Source organism: Leucopleurus acutus (assembly GCF_964270905.1).
Source record: "Leucopleurus acutus genome assembly, chromosome: 2".
Lineage (NCBI taxonomy): Eukaryota > Metazoa > Chordata > Mammalia > Artiodactyla > Delphinidae > Leucopleurus > Leucopleurus acutus.
In genome coordinates, this window is record NC_139143.1 from 187143834 (window position 1) to 187162047 (window position 18214).

Consider the following 18214-nt stretch of genomic DNA (forward strand, 5'->3'; position numbering starts at 1 on the left):
GCCCCTTTAAAAATGTGCTGTATCGTATGTGTTCTTAAAGGAGTAACAAGTACACGCACAGAGGAAGCAAAATACGGGACTTGCCTTACCCCTCTAGGACAGTTCCAGAAGTCGGGGGGCTTGGTGGTGGAGGGGTGTTGGCACCAGCAGAGAGCATGCTGGGCCGCTGCAAGGAGCAGGAGCTGGCAATCAGCAGCGAGTATGGACGTTGGCGACTGAAATAGGGGAAAAGGGGGTAAGTCTGAGTCCGCGTGCGGACTGCACCTTTCCCCAGGATCACCGGGACTTGTGGCCCGTGAGTCTAAACTGTTCGGGCTGCTGCCCTCTCCGGTGACCTTCGGTAGAGTATTGCTCAGAGGTAGCTGGGCTTTTCTGCAGGGCCGGATACAGAATAAACGTTTGAAAGGCTTGGGTTGGGGAGTAGATGGAGTGCTCTCAGCTGTACCCCGGCAAATCCTCTGTTACCCGGTGATGATGTGGGCGTTACGTGAGGTGAAGCAGGATGCAGTGTCTTCAGCTCTTTGTCCCCTGGAGCACAGGGCCTGGTGTTAGTGATCCACGAGGGTTACTTTTGTGCCGTGTGCCTCACCTTTTCTGGAAGCTCGGTGTACACACCTGTCTTCATTTTCCTTCCTTCATGAGGATTTAATGCTCAAGTTTTCTGAAGGACAGGTGTTTATTGTTCTGATTGACCGCTGCTAGTCACTAAAGAAGGTTAAGACCTGTCTTTTCCTTGTTTTACCTAATCTGACCCTGGGGCTCAAACTCATGCTTGATTAGAAAATAACACAAGAGAATAGCCCTCGTACATGCACGCACAGATCCAGATACTGGCAATATGCAACGACTTGTTCATTTGCCGTGTAGCATATTAGTATCTTGAGACTAGGAAAAGAGAGCACTCCTGATGGCCTGTAGCAGCGCTTGGGAAAGTTTTGGGAAGGTAGCTAGGTACTGAGGAGCCGGGTGTGTTTTTGGTACACCAGTAACACGTGGGCAGGCAGAGTGGAGGAGCTCAGCTCGCCAGGTGTACGTGTCAGCCTGTCCTTATAAGCAACGTAGGCAGTGAGCCTGGTGAAGCTGGGAGTTGTGAGAAGATGCCGCAGGACGTCAAAGAAGAGCACAGGTTAGTGGGTCCTGGGAGGCAGAGGTGGGGATACAAAATGGGGCCGGATCATTGAGGGTCTGAAAGGTTAGACAAGGTGACATTTTATGTTCTAGGCCGAAGAGAGCCTTGCAGGCTTTTTTATTGCGGGCAGGCCGATCTGCAGATCACTGCTTAGGAAGATTCATTGGGTAGAGTGTGGAGTGGGGAAAGACTGTAAAAGTTGCAATTAGGTGGCTAGGACTGTCATCCGTGCATAAAATGAAGAGGACCAAGACAATGGGATGGGACATAAATAATTGTAATAAAATCAGGAATAATTGTCACAACATTTTCATGTTTAGATAGTTGCCACTGTAATTTATCAAGAATTAGACCAGAGAAAAAGGTTCACATTATGGAAGCCTTGGAAGTCTTGATATAATAGCCATTCACAATGGAAGATAAAACCCAACGTAGTGGATAAAAGTCTAATTTTAATCCCTGGAGAGATACTGACAGCTTAAGGGACAAATTAGCAGAGTCCCAACTTGACTGCATACTTCAAAAGCTTCAGCCTTTACCAGTTACCATCGTGTGTGTGTGTGTGTGTGTGTGTGTGTGTGTGTGAGAGAGAGAGAGAGAGAGAGAGAGAGAGAGAGAGAAAGAAATGGTTTTTATCTTTCAGGCCAATATTATCTTTATTCTCTAATCAGTGTCAATGTCATTGTTAGACTGTTTCATTTACTGCAATACCCACTAACCAGGATTTGCCGAATGGATTTAAAGTTTTGCCCATAATTGATATGTAGTAAACTTTTTATATTAGCATTAGTGATGATGAGTATTTATTTTTTTAGCAGTAAAAATATTGTGTCCTCTAGGGATTTAAATAAGTTCATGATGGGTGGTATTCTCAGATACCATCATATGTAGGTTGGAGAAAATTCTGTAGTACGATGATAAATCTTCTTTCAGTCAGGATGATGCTGCATAAAGCTAACGTATTGATTGTTCTTTAACAACGCTTCATGCTGCCAAAGTCATTTGAGCTGGATCTGAATTGGATCCAGTTGGCCAAGCTCCCCTCCATGTGTGGAGTTCTCATAAATCCTGCAGGCACACACATCTAATACAGTGTAATGAGAGAGCTACTGGGAGAAAAAATTGATTACAGGGTTGCAGACAATATCATTAATGTTTCCTGCCGTGATACACCAGATGTCTTCCCTAATAGACTGTTTTTGTTAATTTAGTTTTTATAGGATAGCATTGATTGCATCATAATTTAACTTCCTTTGCACATTCAGGTATAGGTGATCTCTGTCTGTATACAAATGATGGCATCAACTCATAAGATTTAATTTTATTAATTTTTTATCTGTTCATTTTAAAAGTATTTGTGCTAGAAGGGCAACATTTTTACTTGTTCCCGAGAATCTGTTAGCTTCGATGTCTTCTAGCAAGAATTACTGATTTACTGGTAGTTGGTGGGAGGGAGGTGAGAAGGCAAAGAAAACATTGCCCAGATCCTCCCCAGACAGGACAGAGATCATCCCGCACTCCCAGCTGTTCCCAGTATCAGGGGGTTTAATTGGCGTGACAGAGGCTCTGTCCAAAGCAGAGAAGGTGCAGCCATTTAAAGGGGATTTAAAATGCACATTCATTTCCACTGTCATGAACGTGGCTCTGCGGGCTGGAATGCTTGTTGGGTGCACCCATCCTCTCCTCACTAAAAAATCAGTACTCCTCACTTTGGTATTTAGTTATTTAGCATTTTTATTTTTCAGTCGTATCTTTTTGTGTGTTTAAGACCTCCGTGGAGTGGCTAACACATATAAATAAGACAACATTGCAGTAGTGGGTCGAGCTGTTTTATTTAAGTTACTAAAAAAAAATGTTCATAGCTGCTTTATTCACAATAGAAAAATACTGGAAAGAGCCCAGATGTTCTTTGGTGAGTGATTGAACCAAGTCATTATTTTTTTAACGACTGGTTTTGTTTTTGGGGCATTATCCTTTAGAGAACAATTTTTTCTTTTGATGAGTTCCTGTGTAACATAGGATGCGTTAATCAACCTTTCTAACCCTTAGTCTTCTCACCTCTAAAATGGGCACACTACTACTGTTTACCTCAAAGGGTTGTTACAAAGGTGATGAAGTAATTTATTAGATTGCTTAGCATGATGCAGGCATATAATAAGCATTCCTTAAGCATTATCTCTTATCACAGCGGGTTTTGTTGTACAGACTCAGGGTTAAATAATTCACTAGTTTTCTGGACATTCTTAATCTGAAGCCCATAGGCCCCTAGGTGGTCTCCTTGAGTTTAAGAGCGTCTGTGAACTTTCTGGAATCGCTTGCAAAGTCTTATACGTACGTGCATTTCCCTGGAGAGAATATATACTTTTCAACCATGGATGATAATCAGTAGATTCCTAAAATGTTGAAAAAAATTTAAAAATTAAATTTAAAAACTGCTATTCTCTAAAGCCTCTTGAGGTGGGTCACTTAAAACCTCAAATCGGGAAAGTAACCATTAAAATTATATAAATATTTAAAAAATTTCTTTAATTGAGGCTATTTTCCAAGTAAAGGCTATAATTAAAACCCTGAAAAAACAAACACACACCCTCGAATCAGCTAGCTGTTACGGAAGTCAACTAACGTGGAACATTTACTTTGTGCCTAGGCACACTGCTACTCTTTTCACGTAGCTTAACCCGTTTGATCTCCACAACAATCTGTGATATTTATTTCATTTTGTACGTGAGAAAACTTGAGGTTTGCGCTCATATAAAATCTTGCCTTTGTATAAAAATCTGGCAGGACTGAGGTTTAACTCAGGAACTCACCTGGCCATGGGTAATCTTGGTTGTGCCCCTGGCTGACTTTGTACTGCATGGGTGACCCCTGCCTCGATGCCCCTTTGCCTTCACTTTACTAGTGAGTTCCTCAGCTGACGTGCTTGCTGCTCATTCACTTTGGAGAGTAGAAGGCTTCTGCCACTGAGAGTTTTACAGGCTGGCCTTTCCCCTGAATAGATGGACGGTGGTGTTAACAGCATGGTGTGGGAACCCTGTTTAGTATTGGTGAGTTTTCTTTTCCTGTTAGCACTTGTGATGGTCCTATCTTACTGTCCTTTTGGTTAAAAAAAATGCCTGACCAGCAGACCCCAACGATGAGCTCCCTTCTCACTTAACAGCATCTGTGTACATTTGAAAAATGACCCTTGTAGTCTGTGTGTGTGTTAGTCTGCATTTGTTTCAGATAAAATTTTGTGCGTGTGAGAAATTGGGCTTTGCATGTCCCTTGGAATAAATCCAGTCCCCTGATCTAGACAGACCTACTTCACCAACACAGAGCAGGAAGCCGGGGTCCAGTGGCTCACCCCAAACCCCTGCTTCATGCAGCGCTGCTTAGGCCCAATCTCTTGGGTCTCTGGTTGGTGTTCTTCCCATTGCTCCTTGCTACCTTCCTTGACCATTGGGTGTTCTTAGAGCCAGCCCATGTGATAACACCATTTATTTCTTTAGAAGCTAAGAATACTTTGCCTAATAATCTAGTTTAAACTTTTTGACTGAGTCTCAAGCCACTGTTAAAACAGTATTATTTTTTGCTTACGTAAGGCATTTATCATTTTAAAGTATCATTTCTAGCACTGGTACTTCTCATACTTGGGACTTTTGGTACCATTTAATAATTAAAAGTGAACATTTATTATAAAATGCTGTCTTAAAAGTAAAGTTAATTATATTTCTTACCTGCTTGGTGCTTATAAAGAACTGTCATCTTGTTGCTTCTCTAGCTGTACAGGAGGTTTTAAGGATATCCTGCTTTTTTCAGAGTTTACTGTAGCTTCCCCAACTGCCACTAAGTATGCCAAAAATAACCATTGTCTTTTATATTTGATTGTAGTGAAAGGTGTTAAAACCACTGATTTTCAGAAAAATTGCCAATACAGGTGCTATATTAATTTAGGGATTAGTCCATCTACCCTAAATGAAAGATAATTTATAGCTGTTGAATTATTTTTTTATTTATTTATTTTTTTGCGGTACGCGGGCCTCTCGCTGTTGTGGCCTCTCCTGTTGCGGAGCGCAGGCTCAGCGGCCATGGCTCACGGGCCTAGCTGCTCCGCGGCATGTGGGATCCTCCCGGACCGGGGCACGAACCCGCGTTCCCTGCATCGGCAGGTGGACTCTCAACCATTGCGCCACCAGGGAAGCCCTAGCTGTTGAATTTTAATGTAGCAAGTTTAAAAAATTCTTAAAACACCCAATTGACCAGTATTAGTATTAGCGAGCATATAACCTGCTTCCAGGTGAATTCCTTTCCTTTGGAGAAGTTGTTTTCACAGTCTGCTCTCCCTTAGAAGCTGGACGTCAGCTAATTTGTTCTTAAGGCTATCTTCCATTATATTCATCTGCTCTTTTTTTTTTTTACAGAAGGGACATCATGATAGCCACATTTTTCAGAACACAGATTTGAATAACCTTATGATTTTAAAAAACTGCCTGCTGTTTTAAGCAGTCTTTCTGTTGCCATAGATCTGTATGAAACATAATGATCACGTTTAGGTTTTATTGAGCTTTCCCTTCTTTCAGGGATAATGCATCACCCTTCATTACCTAAAGGCACTGTTAGGCCCTTCAACTTTGCCTTTTTAGGGCTGTTCCGTACTGTTTGAAAAATACCTAAGCAAATATATGGAGTTCCCAGGCTTTACAAGTTCTCCAGAATCAGTTTTATTAATTATAAATTGCCAAAGAAATTTCAGCACATGGAGGTGTAGAGCTTGCAGTTTTGTTTAGCTTAAACTTTGTGTGTTACACCTCCTTTTAGGACCTCATAGTATTTTTAGTGACAATATCTCTTACAACTATCAAGGCCTTCAATTTTTCTAAGGGCCTGGGGTCAAGATTAAGTAATATACCTAAGGTTAATTGATCCTTTCCAGAGTCTAGAAATTGTTACGCCTAATGCCTGGAAGTTGGCATTTTCTGGTTTTATCTTTGATCTCCTGTTGTACAGTTAGATCGGATGTCAGGTACTTGTCATTTTTTTCCTTTCTTTTCTTTGTAAATAGACTTTATTTTTTAGAACAGTTTTAGGATCACAGCAAAAATTGAGTGGAAGGCACAGAGATTTCCCATATACCTCCTACCCTATACGTGAGTGGCCTCTCCCATTAGCAAAACCAGAGTGATACATATATTACAGTTGGTGAATCCACAGGTCATTATCACATCCTTATCATCCAAAGTGCATAGTTTACATTAGGGTTCACTTTCAGTGTCTTGTACAATCTTTGGGTTTGGACAAGTTTCTAATGCCATGTATCCACTATTAGAGCTCCATACCGAGTAGTTTCACTGCCCTAAACATCCTCTGTGCTTTGCCTGTTCATCCCTCCTTTCCTTCTGACCCCTGGCAACCACTGATCTCTTTGCTGTCTCCATAGTTTTGCCTTTTGCAGAATGTCATATAGTTTGAATCATACAATATGTAACCTTTTCAGATTGGCTTCTTTCACTTCGTAGTATGCACTTAAGATTCCTCCATGTCTTTTCATGGCGTAACAGTTGACTGACACTTCACGCTGGATAATATTCCATTGTTTGGATGTACCACAGTTTGTTTATCCTTTCACCCACTGAAAGCTACCTTTGTTCCTCCAGGGTTTAGCAATTATGAATAAAGCTGCTGTAACATCCATTATAGCAGGTTATTGCGTGGATGTAAGTTTTTGACTCCTTCGGGAGCCTCGTTGCAGGATTGTCCGGTAAGAGTGTGTTTAATTTTCTAAGAAACAACCAAAGTGTTTCCCAAAGTTAGCCGTACCAGTCTGCGTTCCCACCAGCAGTGAATGAAAAGTTCCTGTTGCTCCACATCCTCACCAACATTTGGTGTTGTCAGTGTTCTGGATTTTGGCTGCCCTGTTAGGCTTGCTAGTGGTATTTCACTGTTGTCTGAATTTGCATTTTCCTGATGACATACGATGTGGAGTATCTTTTGTTAGGGGCTCTGGCCCATTTTCAAATCAGGCTGTTTATTTTTCGTGTTGAGCGTTAAGAGCTCTGTGTGTTTTGCATGGCAGTTCTTTATCAGATGTGTCTTTTGCAAATATTTTCTCCTAGTCTGTGGTTTGTCCTTTGCTTTTCTTGACAGTGTCTTTTACAGAGCAGAGGTTTTTCATTTTAACGAATCCAGCTTATCAGTTCGTTCCTTCGTGGATTGTGCCTTTAGTATTGAATCTGAAAAGTGATCTCCATACCCAAGGCCATTCAGATTTCATTCTGTGTTATCTTCTTCCAGGGTTTTATAGTTCTGCATTTTACATTTAGGTCTGTGATCCATTTTGAGTTGATTTTTGTGTCTAGGTTCTTTTATTTTGTGGGCGGGTGGGGGAGGGCATGTAGGTATCCAGTTGTTCAGCACCATTTGTTGTAAAAATTATCTTTTCTCTATTGCATTGCCTTTCCTCCTTTGTCAGTTGACTCTATTTATGTGAGTCTGTTTCTGGGCTCGCTAATCTATTCCATTGCTCTGAACTGAGTGTAAAATGCAGACATCTTGACTGACTGTTTACTCCTAAATACTTAGGTGTGTATTTTGTAAGAACAAGGACATTCATTTATATAGCCACTATATAGTTATCAAAATCAGGAGGTCTAACAGCACCACAATACTAATCGAATCTATAGACATCCACATTTTGTCACAGATCCCAGTAATGCCCTCTGTAGCAATTTGTTTTTCTGGCCTAATATCCAAACCAGCATCACACATCTGTCTACCATGTCCCTTTGGTCTCCTTTAATCTGGAACAGTTCCTTATCCTTTCTTTGTCTTTCACGACATTGACATGTTTTGGAAGAGTGCAGTTCAGTTTTTTGTAGTTTGCTGCTTCCTAGTTATTAGCTGAAGGTTATGCATTTTAGGCAGGGCTGTTATGTTAGTGGTATTGTGTCCTAAGTGCCTTGCATTAGAGGACACGGGATACCAATTTGTCACATTGTTGGTGACAGCAACTTGGATCACTTGGATAAGTTACTAACTTTCCCTTTGTAATTAATAGGTAATTGGTAGGGGGAAACTTTGAGAACATGTAAATATCCTGTTTGTCATCAGATTTTCACCCACTAATATTAGCACCTATTTTATTTTTTGCCTGAATCACTGTGGTGATTGTGGAATGCACTTCTTTTTCTTTTTCCCCTCAAACTCTGTCTTTGAGAAATAGATCAGAATTCACCTACCATTAACTCAAAGGTGGGATTTTTGAGTCAAGTGGAAGAAAGAAAGGGAGAGAGGGAGGGAGGGAGGGAGGAAGAGAAGGAAGGGAAGGAGGGAGGGAGGGAGGGAGAGAGAGAGAGAGAGAGAGAGGCAGGCGGGTGAGGAGGAAGCCCTCAGAACATTTGAGCCCTCAGGGTGTTTTTCATTTTTAGCAACACAAGGACTTAATGAATTTTCATTATTTTTGTAGAAAGAGGAAAAACCTGTAATGGTGTTTTTTTCCATTTTTACGCTCCAGAGGAGAGAAGAGCTGCTTAGAAGTAATAGATCATGGAAGTGGTTTTAAAAAATACACATTTTTACTGCTGAAATAATGGTGTTGGTTTGATTCATGTTGGCAACATTTACTAGTGATTAAGTTACTTCATCTCGTTGCACCTCAGTTTCCTCACTTTTAAAGCCAGAGTATTACTTCAGTAGTTCTGGAGTGAAGCCCAGGAATCCACAGTTTTTCCAAGCACTCCCCGGGATATCTTATGGGCAGCCAGCTTTAGCACGTGGAAGTCTGCCACCAGTGACTGTTATAGTTGCAGATCCGATCCTGTCCTTTGCAGGATGTAGAGTTCTTTTAGTGCAGTTCCAGGGCCTCTTACGTTTCTTAAACCTCAGTATTTTATGCCCTTAAAAAATTTGTTTTTGTGGTTCTCCCATTTTAACTTAATTTCCTACCTTCCCCAGCACACAAATTAGGTATAATCTGCATGTTTAAATCCCTAATATAGCGTTCAGAGACAATTTATAAATAAATTCAAACCAAACTACAAAACCAATAAAACTCTAACTACCAGTATTAATTTGATAGAATGGGTGATGATGTTTTGATGAAATGACAGTCACTTGTGACATAAATTTGTTACTGATTGCTTATGGCCCAGATTATTGGGGGCCAGGGGCTGGTGTATAATGTGTTTAGATTACTGGGTTCCTTGTGGTGACTCAGTTCTTCTCTTGATTTCATTTTTGTTATTATCACTGAGAAACCTCTCTAAGTGTAGCTACCATGTTGTGACTTTGCCCTTACCTGGCACCACCGTGGCATATTGGGTTTATCTTGTTTACGTACTAGCTTGTGATAATTATCGTAGTACTGCTTAGTTTTTGATTGTATGTAAACATTCAGAGTCAAAATCATGTAGCTTGAAACTCTTAATGAAATTATAAAATAGGTAATCCAGAAAATGAGTCTGTTAAAACATTTAAGATATGCATTGAAATGAAAATAAAAGCTAGCCCTCTCCTGCTTTCACCTCCCCATCTCTTGCTCCTCTCTGAGGGAGACAGTTAGCCAGCATCCCTGGCATCATGCATGACTCCTTTGTACATACATTGCCCCTTGGTATCTGTGGGGGACTGGTTCCAGGACCTGCCTCAGACGCCAACATCCGTGGATGCTCACGTCCCATAGCCAGCCCTCCGTATCCACGGATTCCACATCTTCAGACACAGAGGGCTGACTGTGTATCTAGTGAAAAAGCCCCACATATAAGTGGATCCACACAGTTCAATGCAGTTCACACCCGTGTTGTTCAAGAGTCAACTGCATAATCTGTCGTTTTGGCAATGTTAAATCGAGGGGCTGTTGGGACTTCCCTGGCGGTCCAGTTGGTAGAAGTCAGCGCTTTCACTGCCGAGAGCACGGTTCGTTCCCTGGTCGGGGAACTAAGATCCCACAAGTCAAGCGGTGCGGCACCCCCCTGCCCCCCCCCCCCCCACACACAAAAGAAAATCAAGGGGCTGTGTTTCACTCATCTTTTTGTTTGCAGTGCTCAGAGCAGTTCTTGGCTCCAAGAAGTTGCTTCTTAACCACTGAATTAATAGTTTGCTTCATTTACAAAATAGGAAAAAAGCACATTATTATTGTTTTTTAATCAGATAAAGAGGGACGTTTTAAAAAGGAATACATTAAATGTGACTGAGTGGACCATTAACACGGTGTTGGGTCTTCGTTGCTGCACGTGGGCTTTCTCTAGTTGCGGTGAGCGGGGGCTACTCTTCGTTGCGGTGGCTTCTCTTGTTGTGGAGCACAGGCTCTAGGCGTGTTGGCTTCAGTAGTTGCGGCACACGGGCTCAGTAGTTGTGGCTCGTGGGCTCTAGAGCACAGGCTCAGTAGTTGTGGTGCACGGGCTTAGTTGCTCCGCGGCACGTGGGATCCTCCCAGACCAGGGCTGGAACCCGTGTCCCCTGCATCGGCAGGCGGATTCTTAACCACTGCACCACCAGAGAGGCCCCTGTATTTTTGTTTTAATTTGATGGTTTTTGGCTCTTTAAGTCTTTGTTAGAGGGGAACTTGCTGTGATCTTACAACAGGAGAGTGGCTCATTGGCCACAGAGAGGGAGGTGTTGTCATTGGTGAGGCCGCTGCCCTTGGCTGCAGCCTCCTGACAGCCCTGACGCTCCTTGAGGCCTGAATGGAATGGAGCCGCTGCTGCACTGCCCCAGGGCCTTGTAACAATTTACAGTCTGGGTGGAAAAGCAGAAGGACCTAGAAAGGCAGGTGTACAATCCCTTTGGTGTCCTATAATAGAAGATGTGTGTGGTGACCTTGGAGTGCTGAAGCCCTCAGGATTACAGCACCTTGATCTACAGGATCATGGAGGGACGCTTTGGAATCACATCCAAAGACAAATGAGCAGCAGAAATGGCTGCCTCCACCTCCCAGTCTCACACACTCAGTGGAAGGTGGGGCTGGTTGTCCACGACAACAGAATAGAAGTTGAGTGACGTTAGTGGAGTAGTAGGATAGTGTAACTGGAGTGCAGAACATTCTGTCAGGGATGAGAGCAGTTTGATTTATACTTGAATCAGAAATTGCTGGCTTGTTTACAGTCTAAAAAATTTTTTTGGTTTTGAATATTTTTCCAATATATAAAGATGCAGGAATACCCTTAAATTTAGTATTACCACTAAATTTATTGTTTTGGTTAATTTTTCCTCAAGTTTAGGGACTTTATATCCTTCCATGTTGGAATGGGGAAAGAGTGGTTGATACCTATACTGCTTCTGCCTGGTTTTTCCTTCTCTTAGTAGCGTCTTCTTGGTTGTATTAAAATGTTTGCACACGTCCATAGATCGATCGGCACACTTACCATTATGATGGAATATCAATCTGATCTTAAGATATTTAGTAGATTTGTTAACAAACAAGATGGAAGTTCACAAAGATATCTGATGCATTGTTAAAATTATTTAGGACAAGAACAGTTGGCAAATGATAATAGACAGACAGGCTTAATATGTAAAACTTGAAATGCTGCTATGGCTTCTGTGGCTTAAGTAGGGAAGACACATCTTTGAGACCAGGGGTTCTCTAGAAGTGGATGAAGAATGACAAAGAATGCACAGTGACAGCTGAAGGATCTCATGGCAGGAAAGGGACTGTGATTAAATCCCCTGAGGCTGTCCCTGAGCTGTAAGCTGAAGATAACACTCTCCTTCTGCTGAAAACAAGAATCAATACTCATTCCTTGATGGGCTAAATTATTAAAAAGGGCCCTTCTTACAATGTTTCATCATCTGGATTTGCCTCTGCTGGTGATCTGTTGGCAGCATACAGGGAGATTTGCTGGGCATCCTGTATTAAAATTATTCAGTCGGCGGTGCAGCCCTTTGGATAATTCCCTTGCATTTTACAATGCTCTTGAATAGGTTTGTGGCTTACTTTTGCCTAAGTGGTTTTGTATCTTTTGGAGTTACTAAACAAAGTGTTGGGCACATATACACATTCTTGAAAAAGCCTTGTTTGTTTTGTTCTGTTTTTCTCTTTTGTAGCTGTAGGTGGGTGGCTAACAGATTATTTTAGTGATACCCTTAGCAAACATCAAATGCATCTGGCTTATTACGTCAGCCTGACACATTGATTAATGTACGCTGAGTTTTGTCTTCTTTCCTTATGAATAAAATTATATAAGAGATCGACTTGCTTTTTAGGGGTAGCTTTTAACGAGAAGGGGGGTATTAATTAGGTGGCTGACACCCACCAACCAGCTGAAAAAGAAAGCAACCCCATCTTGTGAGCTTCAGGGACGGAAAAAAGAAACTAGCACTCCTTCTCTTTTTGGTGCTGGTGGTGTCACTGGTCCCAGTACAATACAAAGGATGGGGAATGAAGAGAAGGAAGAGCTTTTGTGAGTAGTCCTTTGCCGCTGTCCAGCAGGCTGGGCGGACTTCCGCAGGGGCATCGTTGTGTGGAAGCACAAGGGGACTTGTCCGTGGGACTTGTAGAGTTGGAATCTTCTGGATGAAGCTTGAAGCCTTCTGCCCTTCTACATTCTGTCTGAAGGGAGATAAGACTCTGCTTCAGTATTCCAGAATTGGTGGTGTGATGTATTTGTACTATTTTGGTGGAGACAGAACTGTTTCTAAAGTTTTTTTTATTCAGCTGCAGAAAGAGCCTGGTCAGCTGGACAAAGCCATGTTGAGAGATGTTAGTCCCTGTTGCGGAATCGTGAGATGAGGCTAAAGAACCGTGTACAGTCACATTTCTGCTTCCCTGGAAAACTGATCCGATTAAAAAAATCCCTTTATCTTGTGTGGAGGGGAGAGGGTTGGGAGGGAAGGGAAGCTAATGAAGAAAGGCTGGAAAGAGAGAGAGGTCTTTGAAAGCATGGCTGACCTCAGTGACAGGGCGTGGGAAGTGGCTTCTGTGCGTGGCACACCGCCCCAGTGGGCGCACAGCTGCCCTGGAGAGGCTCTGCCTTGGGAAAGCTCCTCAGGGCCCAGCAGACTCTGGCCGGCTCCTGGGTGCAAGACTCCCTGGGGAGAGAGATGCTGCTTCTGAACAATTGCAGCCCACCCCCTCCCAGCTCCACAGTGCATGTGCTGCAGGGCTGGAGTGCTCTCCAGGTGCCACCTGCCACTCGCTGTAGGCAGCCACTCTCCTACAGATAGTTAATTATTTTCTCTTCTGTTCCATCTTTCCTCCCGGCCTCATCTTTTGTTGTGCTGCTTTTTTGAATTGTTTGTTTCCTGTTTCCCGACCAGATTCGCAGCTCATGCTTCTGTCCAGTTCATTCTCGTTGAATGAGTAAGTACAGGACATGGGTGGCGTAGCTGATTCACCGTACACTGTATGACCCCAGTGAGGAAGCCTTCAGAATACACCCTTGTGTCCTGTCACGGTGATCTCGAGAACACAGTCTTAAGTTTTTTTTTTTTTTTTTTTGCGTTACGCGGGCCTCTCACTGTTGTGGCCTGTCCCATTGCGGAGCACAGGCTCAGCGGCCATGGCTCACGGGCCCAGCCGCTCCACGGCATGTGGGATCTTCCCGGACCGAGGCACGAACCCGTGTCCCCTGCATCGGCAGGCGTCCGGACTCTCAACCACTGCGCCACCAGGGAAGCCCTCAGCTTGTTTTATTAAGCTATCTTGAGTGCAATTGGAATTGTTCTGAGCATATCGCTTTCTCTGGAAGAAGGAGACACATTGCCCTTTTATATTTTGGGGAGAATGGCGGAAGGGCTGAAACCTAGACAGCCTCTGGTCTTATTTCTTGCTTGTATGAAATGATGCCTTTCTGCTGTTTCTTGAGGAAATGTAATTATCCTAACAGTGATTGCTGAATATCAGGCAGTGAGTTGAGCCAGAGGAATGGGTTCTTTCAGAAGATGGACTAGAAAACTATCAACAGGATTGATCATTAAAAACAAAACAAAAGAGGATTGATCATTAAAAAAAAAATCCACTGAAGTGTTTATTTACAAAATTACAGTGAAACTCCCTTGCTTTACAGACCTGATTATTGTCCTGATCAGGTCTCCTGACTGTGTACTTCGATATATAGCTCTGCTGTGAATCTGACTGAGAAACTCTGTGCTGCAGGCCTTACTCCTTTCCTCTGACAGTAACCTTGTAACAGTGAGATTGCAGGGAAAAATGCCTTTGTATCTAAATCTTTTAGTCATGGAATTTAACACACTGGTTATTATTCTACCCAGTTTTCTAGTTCTATGTATTTTTTTCTGCTCATTGGCTTATTGTTTGGGTTATCATTTTAGAGATCTGGTTTAACAAGAAGCAACATGAACTTCTTTGAAAATTCATGAACTTGCTTTGAAAAATTAGCATCAGTACAAATTAAATGATTAGCGCTTGCTGTTTAAACTTGCCATGGAAGCAGTGAGAGGTGAAACTTGGTTAACTTTCTCTTTCTGCTGGCGCATGCCCTGGGCATCTGTGGAGTTTAATAATGCTTTTGACCTCTGGGGGTACTGAACTTGAAATTTCTCCAGGTCTTTGGTGGGGGAGGTACTTAAGCACTGTCACATACTCTGTGTCATCATCGTTTCCAAAGATACATCACACCAAATCATAAATCCCGGAAGGTTAATTCATTAGAGAAATTTGTTTTCTTATTCGTATTGGGTTTTCTCTATAAGGGAGATGAAATACAGTGCAGTTCACTAGATTTCTAGGTTACAGGCTATTTTGTGTCTGGGATACTGGTTGGAGACATTTTGTGCTTGGGTCAGCTTTTTTGTAGGCAACTTTTACATCTCATGAACTAAAACTACGTATATATACACAAAGGTGTTTATGAAAAAGAGGCTCGTTCCTATCAGTTCCCAGAGAAGCGCATCTTATTTTGTGTTATCGCTCAGGTAGCTGATAGGGTGCAAGCTTTTTCTGTAAAACGCTAGATAGGAAATGTTTTCAGTTTTGTCTTCTCTGTGGCTGCTACTCATGTTGGTCACAGACAGTATGTGACAGCGTTGCTGTGTTCTGGTAAAACTTTGTTTACAGAAATAGGTGGGCTGGGAAATAGCCTGTGGGCCGGTAGTTTGCTGACCCCTGAGCTAGTATAAACTCTTGAGGATTTTTCCTCTGAAGGAGTCCCTCCAAAGCTTTCTCTCCTACTTCACTGTAGCTTCATGATTCTGCAAGGGGCTTGTGGTTTGCAGAGTTAGTGGGCAGTTCCTGTTTTCTTTCCTGTGTTATTTTGAGGGGGTGAATATTTTATTAATCTCTCTCCGTAACTCCCTCCCCCGCCCCCATCCTGACCTTAATAGTTCTTGTATAGTGCACTGATAGATAGGTATTCCTTGAAAGAACTCATTCTCACTAATGATCCTGGAGGATTTTTATAAGATGTTTACATACCAAGAGCAATTAAATGTTTTTCTCAGCTTGTTTTTTTCTTTGGTAATCAGCTTATATCTGTAGAGAAATTTTGAAAGGGTAAATGTGCATAATAAAATACATTGAAATTCATGTCCTAATTTTTCTTGTGGGTCTTCTTTTTGTTTTTAAAATTAAAAATATTGCAACAAAATATTTAAGACAGCAGAAGAACCTTTTTATCTCTGTGTACTGAAAAGTATAGCTTCTGTTTGATTTAGTATTTAACAGATAAATATTGATATGGGCAAATACTTTAGTGTTTGTTGCTGATGAAATAAAACGTTTGATAACCACGTAGGCAAAGAAAACTTACCCAGATAAAAATTAGTCCACAGTCAACAGATGGGATGTCTGATCCTAACCATCAGCTTTTATTTATTTTTTATTTAGAATTTTAAAAAAAGTTAATTAAATTAATTATTTTTGGCTGCGTTGGGTCTTCGTTGTGGTGCACGGGCTTCTCACTGTGGTGGCCTCTCCCGTTGCGGAGCACGGGCTCTAGGCGGGTAGTCCTCAGCAATTGTGGCTCACGGGCTCTAGGGCGCAGGCTCAGTAGTTGTGGCTCACGGGCCCAGCTGCTCCGCGGCACGTGGGATCCTCCTGGACCAGGGCCCAAACCCGTGTCCCCTGCGTTGGCAGTTGGATTCTTAACCACTGTGTCACCAGGGAAGCCCTTCAGGTTTTAAATATGCTTTTTAATACGCCTTTGCTCACAAGGCATCCTGGGAAGTGAGGGGGATGGCTCTGTGCCAGCCTTTCTTCACCATGGAAGGAAGAGTACGGAAACTCATTTGATTGACAGTGGATCTCAGAAGTCTGGTTTATATTAAAGTTCAGTATTGTTATTACTGTCCTTCAATAATTATGCAAACTGTTTTTAAGAAACATTATTACTTACTGACAGATTCTGTTCATATCCAGATAGAATATTAGGGTTTCAAGTTTTATTTGAGACCAGGGTTTGAAGGTTTATGTCATAACCTAAACTAGTGTGCTATGTATTATTTGCTCTTAGTTCAGTTGCTACATTTCTGGCTAAATTATTATAAAATTGTGATTTCTGCCCCTCCAGCTCCTTTTCACACATGCTTTGTTACAAATGAAGTAGGACACCACAGCCGTTAAATCTGGTTTTTGTCTTCACTAGTTGACCATGGTGTTTTTGTTGTATCTTACTACCCAGCGGCATACACACTTTATGTAATTTGTTGCAAGTACACACCCCTGCTCATTTATTTTATTTTGCTTGTGATCATGATTAAGTGATTTCACTTCACTGAGAGGTAGATTGCTCTTATGGAAAGAGCAGGCAGCTGGCTTCTGTTTTCAGTTCTGCTATCAGTGCTTCCTAGGTGTTACTTCAGGCAAGCTATTTCATGTTTTAGAATGTTAGTTTCCATCTGTCTGTCAAATCGAGATAATACTTTGTCTTGCTTACTTCACAGTGGGGTTATTCTCATGTGAGAGTAAAAAGAGGTAATATAGCACTTTGGAAATTTTGCAGTGGTCTGCACATGTAGGAGTGTCTGTTATGTCGATTGGCTGTATATAATAAAAACCCAAATCACAGTAGTAAAAAGTCTGTATTCTCCTATAAAACAAGGTGTTTTCCAAGGTGTGCCATCCAGAGTTGAGAGAGTGACCATGATCGTCAGGTATCTAGTTTCCTACAGTCTGCACCATTGTCGTTAGTGCATGGTTTCCATTCTCAGGGGTTCCTCATGGTCACAGATGGCCATTGCAGCTACAGTGGTCAGATTAATGTTCTAGGCCAGTGTTATCTGAATCGTAGTCCATGGACTGAACTGTCTGTTACTAGGCCACCACGTATTGAGTACAGAAAGTAACCGTTTAGAAACTTTTATAACCATTTGACATTGCCACACTATTTTACTTGTGTTTTTTATAAAAGTATTACTCTGCAGTGGATTGGGGGAAACTGGTTCTCCACTCTAGCCAGGCAGCTGAAAGAGGAGGGCCCATTCCAGAGCTTTCCTAGTACCCCTGCCTAACAACTTCAGTTTATGTAGATCTTCAGGGGAGGTGGGAGTTGGTTTTGACTGTCCAGTAATATAGGGGTTCTATTATTAAGGAAAGTGGGGGGAGTGGAGGTTGAGTTAGGCAGCCAGCAATCTCTGCCACAGTTGGACGTGTCTGAAACTGTAGTACAGTTCAGCACAGAATCAGATCCACAAATGCACCCAGTTCCTGAGTAGTAATGACCCAAGGCACTGCAGCCATTTCTGGCATTAGGAGACTTACTGCATATCTCAGATGGAAAAACATATTGAGAATGCTAAAAGCAGAGTCTAATGATGTAAGAGATTATATGGTTGTCATTTGTAGAAAAGAACATTTTCAACAGATTTTAAATTTCCTTATATTTTCATAACTTAGAACTAAATTTGTGAATTCAGTTATGTTTAGTTACAGTTCGTCTTAAACCAACATGAATTATCTTCTTGCAAATATCATTGTTTGATTCTCCTAGGGTAAGATGTAGAAGTAGGACTCTTTACAAAGATGACTTTTTTTTTTTTTTTTTTTTTGCGGTACGCGGGCCTCTCACTGCTGTGGCCTCCCCCGCTGCGGAGCACAGGCTCCGGATGCACAGGCTCAGCGGTCATGGCTCACGGGCCTAGCCGCTGTGCGGCATGTGGGATCTTCCCGGACCGGGGCACAAACCCATGTCCCCTGCATCGGCAGGCGGACTC

The 18214-nt window shown here is 42.2% G+C and overlaps 1 protein-coding gene across 1 annotated transcript in view; it reads left to right on the forward strand.

Annotated features, from left to right (window-relative positions):
• RERE (arginine-glutamic acid dipeptide repeats) overlaps positions 1 to 18214 on the forward strand; it is a 426659-nt gene that overhangs the window by 207122 nt on the left and 201323 nt on the right. The gene's annotated exons all lie outside the window — the stretch shown is intronic.